This window comes from Phalangium opilio, unplaced genomic scaffold (genome assembly GCF_054372755.1).
Source record: "Phalangium opilio isolate 3A_F unplaced genomic scaffold, DU_Popi_V2 ptg000217l_1, whole genome shotgun sequence".
Taxonomy (NCBI): domain Eukaryota; kingdom Metazoa; phylum Arthropoda; class Arachnida; order Opiliones; family Phalangiidae; genus Phalangium; species Phalangium opilio.
This window is the reverse complement of record NW_028324218.1, coordinates 12,596,315-12,605,846: the sequence shown is the minus strand read 5'-3', so window position 1 is coordinate 12,605,846 and position 9,532 is coordinate 12,596,315.

Sequence of the window (9,532 nt, the reverse complement as noted above, 5' to 3'; positions counted from 1 at the left end):
TCAAAGGAAGTCTTGTTATTTGAAAATTTTCGTCCAAATTTTATAAATAAATTTCAACTTTTAACTAAATATTAAAAATTATCCAAAGTTTCTTTACACAGGGTCGTTTTCTTCCCTACACAATAAAAGTCTTAAAACACAAAATGGCCTAATATCCCCAATACCTCCCAAAGTTAGTATTTTTGCCATAGAAAATAAACGAAAGGAGTAGCAGACCAGCAGCACAGAGAGACCAACTTCAAGTTCGGGTTCGTTTTAGCTGTTAGCTGTTATTTTCGGTTGTGATCATTCTTACCGGCATTCATATTTTTTCATTTAATTTTTAGGTTTTTCTATTTGAATGTCAGTTGTGAAATACGCCTTTGCCCATGCTTTGGTTGCGGTCGGCTTTATTATTAAGCCTCAACAGAGATAGACTTAATTTTAGAGATAGGAATAGAGAACGGTTAGCGTTTAATTCAGTCCGACTCATAGCCCAGTATAGAGCCCCTCCCTCCAACACGTAATAAAAAGTTTAAAATTTCAGATTGGCTCACTTAAACTAGGTTTTTATGACGTTGCTTACTGGGACGGCGAAAATACGTAATTCCTTTTTACCTTTGTCGCTATGACCAGCCTCTTCTTTCATATCCCACCGTCCCGAGGAACGGGGGTCCGGGACTTTGACTCGCGCCCACATTACTATGTTCCCTATTCCTGTTTCTAAAATAAAGATCTTTCAATGGCCTCACATTTGCGCTAAACGCGGGAGGCTATGGGCAACCCCAGGCTCCGTTTAGCGAAGCTCAATCGCGTAGCGGATGTTCCTAGCATAGAACCCATCTCCTCTGAAGTTGTTCCATGTATGGAACAGTCGAATTTTTCTGTTTGAAGGCATCTCGTGCAGCGCATACGCCATCATGAATGAGATTTTCACTAGGCTGCAATGAGTCGGGCTGAAGACCCAGACGTAATTAATATGAGTTCTAAATATTATGATATCATGGCCCAAATAACAATATTTTCAAACCGCTTCTCCTCTTCAAAAGACGCGAGTTTTCTCTTCAAGAGAGGGTGAAGTGGAAAATTAAGTGATTTTATTTATCGATTCTTCTACTAATTATAAGACCAGTCTGTATAATGAAAAATTTAGGAAATACCTCTCATTGATTTTAATATTCAAATTAGGCTAAGATTTTAAGAATAATTTTAAATAAGGACCTCCGACCAATCGCGTAACGCCGTGCTTTTTTGTTAACAAAATTCTCGTGGCACGTTCCATGTCTCGCGCCACAATTGTCACATCGTGCAATTTTTTTCAAATCTCGCCATAAATTGATTCAACACGGAGCGTTCCAAGAGAAAATTGTTGATAAAAAGGCGGGGCGCTACGCGATTCGTCGGAGATCCATATTTAAAATTATCCATGAAATTTCAAACTAATCGTAGTTTAAAAATCGTTCGGTGTTATTTCCTGGAGGTTTCACTATGCAGATCGGTCTTATAGAAGAATCAATAAAAAATTACTTTATTTTCCACTTCACCATCCCTTTAATGAACGTCTGATTTGTTTCAAAGTATTGCGCCACAAGACCAATCACATATATACGCATAAGGTGCCATAACATCTAACAAGCATTATTACGACAAAGATTCGATACTCGATGATGAATTATCGCCACTCTAACCAAGTTTGCCAGATTTTGAATAAAGGCTGATTACTCGTGACCTATTCATCGGAATTGAATTTGGTGAACACTTTTCAAATGTGAATAGACCCCAAGGAATCCGAAAATCGCATTTATATCCTCGAGAAATCAATATTTTCAAAGTTGATAATTTTGACTTTTCCGGTTTCCGGTATAAGTATGCAAAGGACAACTTTGGAACGGGTAAAATATGAAAGATAAATGCAAAACTTTTATAACGCACTTTATTCCAGAGCGCTAGCTCTAATAGTTTTTGAATAATAGTAAAATATGTGCGAAAAACGCAACGCGCAAAGACTTCTTTAACAGTCTGTACATATGTGATTGGTTATGTAAAAGTAGTGGTTATCGTCAAGGTCACTTCCTAAGTACTCTTTCCTTAGTAAGTTGATCTTCAATTTCCGGAAACACGATTTGACGACTAAGTACAGTTACCGAACGAAACAGTAAAAATTTACTTTGTATTAGTTTACCAATCATCAATTCCTAAAGACATATCTTTATTGCTTTTCAAATATAATTTTGTCTCTGAATTCAAAATTTTTGAGTGCAAAATCATTTGATCCAAAACTCTTTCCATTGCTAGATGAAGTAAGAGTGATAAATGAAGTGTGAGGATGAATCTTGGGTCTAACTCGATATCTACGCCACACTTGGCACTCTTTGTTAATCTATTCTCACTGCTTTCGTGTCACCTTTTTTTTGGGTTTTTGATAAAATACAAATAACTTGTATTACAGTTCTCTAACAAGCATAGCTCTCTAAAAACAAGGATGTGAATTAAGATTGTTTGAACATAGAGAAAGGAAGGTGTTACTGGATTGGCCGATACAATGCCTACAACAGGCGTATGTTGTACCGATGTGTAGCACAGAATCCACCAGAGGCGCTACATGTTAGGGTTGGTGCGTACGACTATAGCGTCTTCTATGGCGAAAATAATTTAAAAATATTCAAAGAAACTTTGAAATATTTTAATACAAATTTTAGTACACAGATGGCAGCACTATATTACGCACCAACCCAAACTTAAGCTGCTCATGGAGCGTCCACTCGGCCACTCCAGTAACACCTTATTTTCTCTATGGTTTGAATTAAAGCTGTCTCGGGTTGTTGGTCAAAAACGCGTTTTAAATTAAATCTAAGGTTTAATTAACGCCATGAAAAACTTTAAACTTTGCCTGCTGTAAGTATTAAAATGACAATCCATAAAATTAAATGCAAACACATGTTGGAAAAAAGTATTATTAGCATAATAAACTAACATTTATGTAAAATTTAGCTTTGTTAGAAATTATAGAAATTAATTATAGCCTAACTATATCGTTAATAAATGAAGTTGTTAAAAGTATATAAAATGCAATGTCATTCTTAATTTCTAACTTTTAAGTTCTGGATTAATTCTGTTTAATTTATAAAACAAAAAAAAACATTTATAGGCGAAGAAATATATTAAGATGATTGACCTTCACTACCGGAAAATATTCACGAATAATTTTGTACCAGGTCAGAGAATAAGGATGTACTTGGTTTCCGTCGAAGTGGTCTAAAGCCGTAAAACTCTTGTTGAGCGAAACCTGCATGGTTAGCTGAAAGTTAAGGGCATGTAGTAAAGATGACACATTAACAATAATATTTTGAAGGGTTTATCAATAACTCAAATGTCTAAGTGCAAATCAGAGCGATGGAATCGAATCTGACTCTTGCAACCACTATTTTCTATAGAAACTCGCATCTAGTTAAGCAAGTACAAATTTCAAAATTTAATCAACATAAGGCCAAGATAAATTTACATATGCAATTTTTTTCTTGCAGGGCTGTTTAATTGTTTAATACTACGGATTCCCGTCTATCTGTTTATGGTTAAACTGTGCTAAGTTGGTTGCTTCCTAATTCGTTTGAATCGTGAGTACTTGATTTCTAAGTAAAACTGCAAAGTTACAACAACTAACAAAAAAATTATTTACTCATACTTGAGGTTAAGTTGGTTCACTCTGTGTCAGGCAGGGATGGAGGTTTGTGTTGTTTTCTAGGGTCAGGGTTTGAAGCGATCTGAAGTATTTTACACTGTTGTTTTATATAGATCAGGACGTTTAGCCATGAAACCAGTACAAACTTTCCCCTTGACCAGCATGCGTTACCCTTCCCTTAGTGTTAGGTCAAAGGTTAGGGTGTTTTGTCTCTAGAGGTATTCGGTTGGGCGTATTTTCTCAGCTTGCAGTTTTACAATCTTGAATTGAAACATTTTACTTTTAGGTGGATATTTTCTATTCCGGTTTAACTTCCGGTGTTTTCAATGTTTAAAGACTTCAAAAAATTTATAAGGAAAATAACCAAATTTATACAAATGGTTTTAGATACATAAGATTTATAAGGCGGATATCAGTCTAGTTTTCTTCCTAACATTTTTGTCCTACTTCCGGATGAGGTGCAAAGTTGAAATTCCTCGTTGGATTTCCTGAAACTCTGATAATGATGTCAAAAATCCAAAAACCCCAAAAGTGTTTCAGAAATTGACTCTGGCCTGCATGTAGGTAATAGTCTAAAACCTAATTCTTAAAGCCCTTAATATTTCTCATTGAGGATTCAGGTCTGTATAAAGGACATAAGTGAAATATAAACCGCTATAAAAGCATCCCACTTATAATGTTGGCGAATACATCTTCATGGGCATTAGCCAGGCTAATTTAATGGAGTTCTGGCATTAGTAAATTCATTGAGGGCCCTTCATTCACATACGATCTCGTAGAATTTATGATTCAATTATTCGTACAAAACTCAGCTGTTCGTTGAAGCACGACTACACCAGAAGGTTAACGCACTCAAGGTTTACGAAAACAGGAAGTGATACAAGCTCATACAGCTTCCGATTGTGTTGAACTCAGAAAGGTTTTTAACTTCTTATTGCAAGTATGAAACTGGTATACGTGATGATACTCTTAATTGTTTCGTTAGCTTTAAAAGGTACATATAAAGTTTTTGAGGAAATATTTATTGTTGCCTTAAGAGGTCTCACAAATAGTCAAATAACCTCTATAAATGAGTCCCCATTGTACATAACATATTTTGTGTGGTTTAAGCAAAATCAACGACCCTGCACCTATACTGTATTTTTGTTAAAATTAATATTAATATACATATTTAACATTTTGCATGCAGTATCGTCCGATATGGCTGTCAAAAACTTGGGAACGGTTTTCGGCATGCAAATCGCCAACCTCTTAGGGCAAAAGCCAGAAGCTAAAGACTTCGAAACTGAAATTTAACGAAGACGGAAAAAATGAATTCCAATTGACAAAGAAATTTATAGAATTATTATTATTAATGTCATAGTCATTACTTGTAAAATAATCATTAAATAAATGTTCAGTAATCTAAACTTATAAATGGGTAAAAAGTGGTATGTCTCTTTTCTTAACCGAATGGTGTTAATTCAAATAGGTCAACTATAAACAATTTGGACAAGGAAACAATATGGGTTTCACATTCCAGATTATTTCCTTATTTTCGAGACAACTTTTTGAAGGCCCTGTAATTTTAAATCATAGTACTTACTTCTTAATTATCAAGCCTAGCTCATTTTGAACACAGTAACACTCCCTTTTATTTCTTACAGACGTTTCAGAAATACTCTGCACATAAAATGAAGCAGCAACGTTTTTTGAACTATTTCCTATCTCTTGTCAGTAAAATCTTTTACAGTATTCCATAACTAACATAAATTGTTTCGTTGTTTTAGAAGAGAAGTAGCAATTTATTTGTCGAACTCAACTATGGCTCTTGTGTCACCGACATCCCTTAGTACGGCCATGTACCACCTCTGTAATGTTTCGTCAACGAATATTATAGGGTAAACTGAATTATAATAAATAACTATAATTAATTAAAACCTTGCACAATAAATAAGTTTTAAATATAATATATGGCTTAAACGGCTATACTTATTATCAGAAGTGGGATGAGACTAGAAGTACTGAGCTAACCAAATTCTCTAGTGGCGGTTTCAGAATTTCCCCTCCAAAACGTGAGACGCTCGCGGTGGTAGACGGCCGAACTAGATTCAAGCACCCGCGTCCGTGTTTCGCCGCTTTAGGTTGAGGGTAAGGGGGTAAGAAATTTTTTTGGAACTCGACCAATTTTTTTCTCTCTAGCGTAGGCGCGATTGAAGCGGGGTAAAATCCTCAAATTTGTTCATTAATGCCAGGATCTATTACCAATGCTAGAGCCCTTCACTTCTAGTCTCATCTCACTTCTGTTATTATTTAGAACTACGCAATTATAAATATAATAAAAAAAATTCACTAAAATGTAAGATTATACCTGTGATTGGATTAGTCATACTAAATGAAAGAAATCGCACTTTTAAAATTTCTAATTCTTTTATTTTAAATAAAGTACTATTACCAGAAGCGAGATGAGACTAGAGTCTCATACCACTTCTGCTATTACGTACATTCATTGCACATTGCTATTTTGAGAGCTAAATCACTTGAAATGTTTTTTTTTCACCCGCATAAAATCATCGGCATTATACATATTTATGAACTAAATATTTTACCGCTATTCTTAAAATTATAAGTATTTTTTATTCATTTTAATTAAATTTATTTTTTAATATTTTATTATCTAAAAGTCTTTGGTTATCTATCAATAATATATGCTAAGTTTCAATTACTTCGAGCTATTCCCTTTAAGATATTTTGAATTTCATCACGATACAATAGTAAATGTACGACTATTTTATTTATCAATTGAGATCTACCTGGGCTCTCAACTATGATCTGTGAGCAAAGTGGACACGAAGGATCGCTTATCATCGAACGATGAAGACAAGCCATGCAGAAAATATGGCCGCACCGACTAACGACAGGGGTAACTACTACTTCCTGACAAATACCGCAAGATAAATCCGTTCTTAAAGTCAGTTTTACAAAGACTTCAATGTCGATCAAGAGCCCTTTCATTTTTAGGAAATATATCGGATCTATTTCGGCAAGATCACGTGCGTCTTCATATTGTTTAGTTATTTCAGCTATGGCCGAGATGTGATGGTCTTGTAGTTCCCGGATTCGATTGTCGAATGTGGCCTTTTCATTACATAAGCTGAGTTTTTCCGCTTCGATCTCCTCAATATGTTCTTTCGCTAAACGTTGATAGTTTTTATGATCTGCTTTCACACGATCCAACGCAGCAACGTGGCCACATAGTTTCGCAATTAAGTGTTGAGTCACCGTGTTACACTGATCGGAATACAGTTGTGCTTGTCTTCTAAAGTTCATTTCATAAAGCTCTCTCTCATCGACGAGTTGACGGTTCAGTTTGTGACAATTGCTGCAGTTGTTCTGTTCTCTTGAACAAGTTGATTTTGAGTCATCGTCCGTTTGTTCTTGAGAATGTCCCTTAACATCCTCGCACGCAGCCATTGATTCTTCCATAGTGCCAGGGTCTTTCGATGATAACTCTTCTTTTAAAGACTTTTTTGGTTCTATATTGTCTTGCAGCTTAACCATCACGGTCTTCTCATCGGTTTCTTTTTGATTTTGTTTCCCAATTTCAGCTTCCAAGGTTCGATTTTCGAATTCTAGGTCTCTGTTGATATGAAATGATTTTTCGAATTGTTCAGTCACTACTGAAAGTGTTTCACGCATTTCCATTGCATCTTTTTTAAAGCGAAGATACTTGTTCGAGTCCACTTCATTTTCGTTTAATAATTTTTCATAATCATCCGCCAACTTTTTCCTTTCTTTACAATGTAAATCATGTTCTTCATTTCTTGCATCTAACTGCTTTTTCAATTGGAAGATTTCACTTTTTAATCGTTTAATTTCTTGTCTTTCGTACGATCTCTCGCGGCTTGACATTGATGTTTGATTGGCAGTGTTTTCATCGTGAGTCACACCAGTTTTAATTTTATTCTCCCATTCGGCTTGAAGTTTTCGTGCGATCTGATCCTTTTCTTCCTTCCATTCACGCTTCTCAGCTTCGTAACGGTTACAAATCAGAAGAAGTAATTTTATTTCGTTCCTAATATCGTCAATCATTTGTTTATCAGCGTCGCCAAGGTCCTTCAAGTTTTCAAATTTATTCACCAATTTCTCGTATTTATTACCCAGGTACGAGTACCTTAGAAAAAACGTTTTGTTCAAGGCTTCTAGATCAAATTGCTTGGTATTACCGTCTCGTATATCTACATATCGTATAGTATTTATATTGCAACCAATAGTAAGAGTTTCGAGTAACGCGTACTCCAACTGCTCTGGCTGTAATGCGTTCAGCACTTTTAACGCATTATTGAACATGTTGACGCAAATTCGGTCCACAATGGAGACTATTTTATCTTTCGTTTCGACTACAAGGCGATTCTTGTGATGCTTGGCGAGGTCAACACGGGTAGACGATGGATGTACATTTTCATTCAAAAATAAATTTGGTCTGGCTCCACCTTGAGTTTTCTCATTGGGACTTTGAGTGACATCAGGCTCAGAATTTGATCCATTTTCAGCCTTAAATGTGTTCAGTGTTTTATTTAAATTAAGCTTAGTCATGTCATCGGGATTATTTTTAATTATATTAGGTTCATCGATGGCTTTAACACTATTTTCTTTTAAGTCAGATTGAGCTCCACTTCGAACAACTTCACCTTCCTTGATTGGCAATAATATCCTCGATTCTATGGCATCATGCAAATTCCAATAATTTTCAGTTGTTATATTGGTAAAGTTTTCAGAATCTTTCGAACAATCCTGGTAAGCCTTGGCACTGGCTTCTTCTACTTTCGACGTATAGTGACACAAAAGGGCTTCTAACGTTTTACTCGCAAGTGCACAGTTTTTTTCCTTGGACTTGTCCAGATACCTTAATCGGTGAAGTATTTTCTCCCCGGCATTTTTTCTTAATTGTAGAATCGAAATTTCCTTCTTGAGTTCTTCTTTTTCTTTGGAGTTCTTGGATTTACCTTTCTTTCGAGCCAGTAATGAATTCAATTTATCTTGAAGATTTTTAAGACGAAGATCAGTCTCGTTAATATTAGTTTCTAAAAATAACTCAATCGGATTATCGGAAGTCTCTTCAGATGTTCGTTCAATATCCATTGCAAAAGGGTTACTCATCGGTAGTTTACGCTTCTCCATGATTGATATCTTCTCTCGCATTTCAGGATTAATAATCTTTAGTGCTTCCAAAATTTTAGCTTGAAATCCTTTCGTGTTTGAAAGTTCTTTGTCGACACTCGAACTCGAAGCACTAATGTCCTGGGCTTCCCTCACCGCGTTGTTTTTGTTGGGGCTCGGCTGTTCTTCGGCCATAACGAATTTGGGTTAAGTTCTATTCCAAATTGAACTGCATAATCCAATGTCGAGTATCTATTAAGGATATAAACTAAAATCATTGATTGCCATTTTCAATAGATTTAATTTCTTTGTAAGTTGCGCAAAATAGAGTAAATAATTAACTAAATACTACGCCTGTTCGGGTAGTGATTTTTGTATTTCGGGTCGGGTACGGGTAGTTGAAAAACTTCCAATCAGGTAATGAGTGGGAAAATTTTAATATTCAAATACTTTCGGATATTAAGAAATTAAGTTTCGGGTTTCAGGTCGGAAACCCGACGCAATACCCGATTGGGTAATTGTCGGGTACCGAGTACTCACACAGGCCTACTAAATATCAGTTACTTGTGTAAAACCTATGTTTGGTCTTCAGAGGACGTGTCTTATAAATATTATCATTAAGCTCCTAAAATTATAATGAATTAACGACAAAATTCAATTTCTTTTTCATGAAATTTGAAGTACGTGGTTCGGACTAGGAGCTTACCAGCTTGTAGCGGTAAAGAGTTAGCGTAG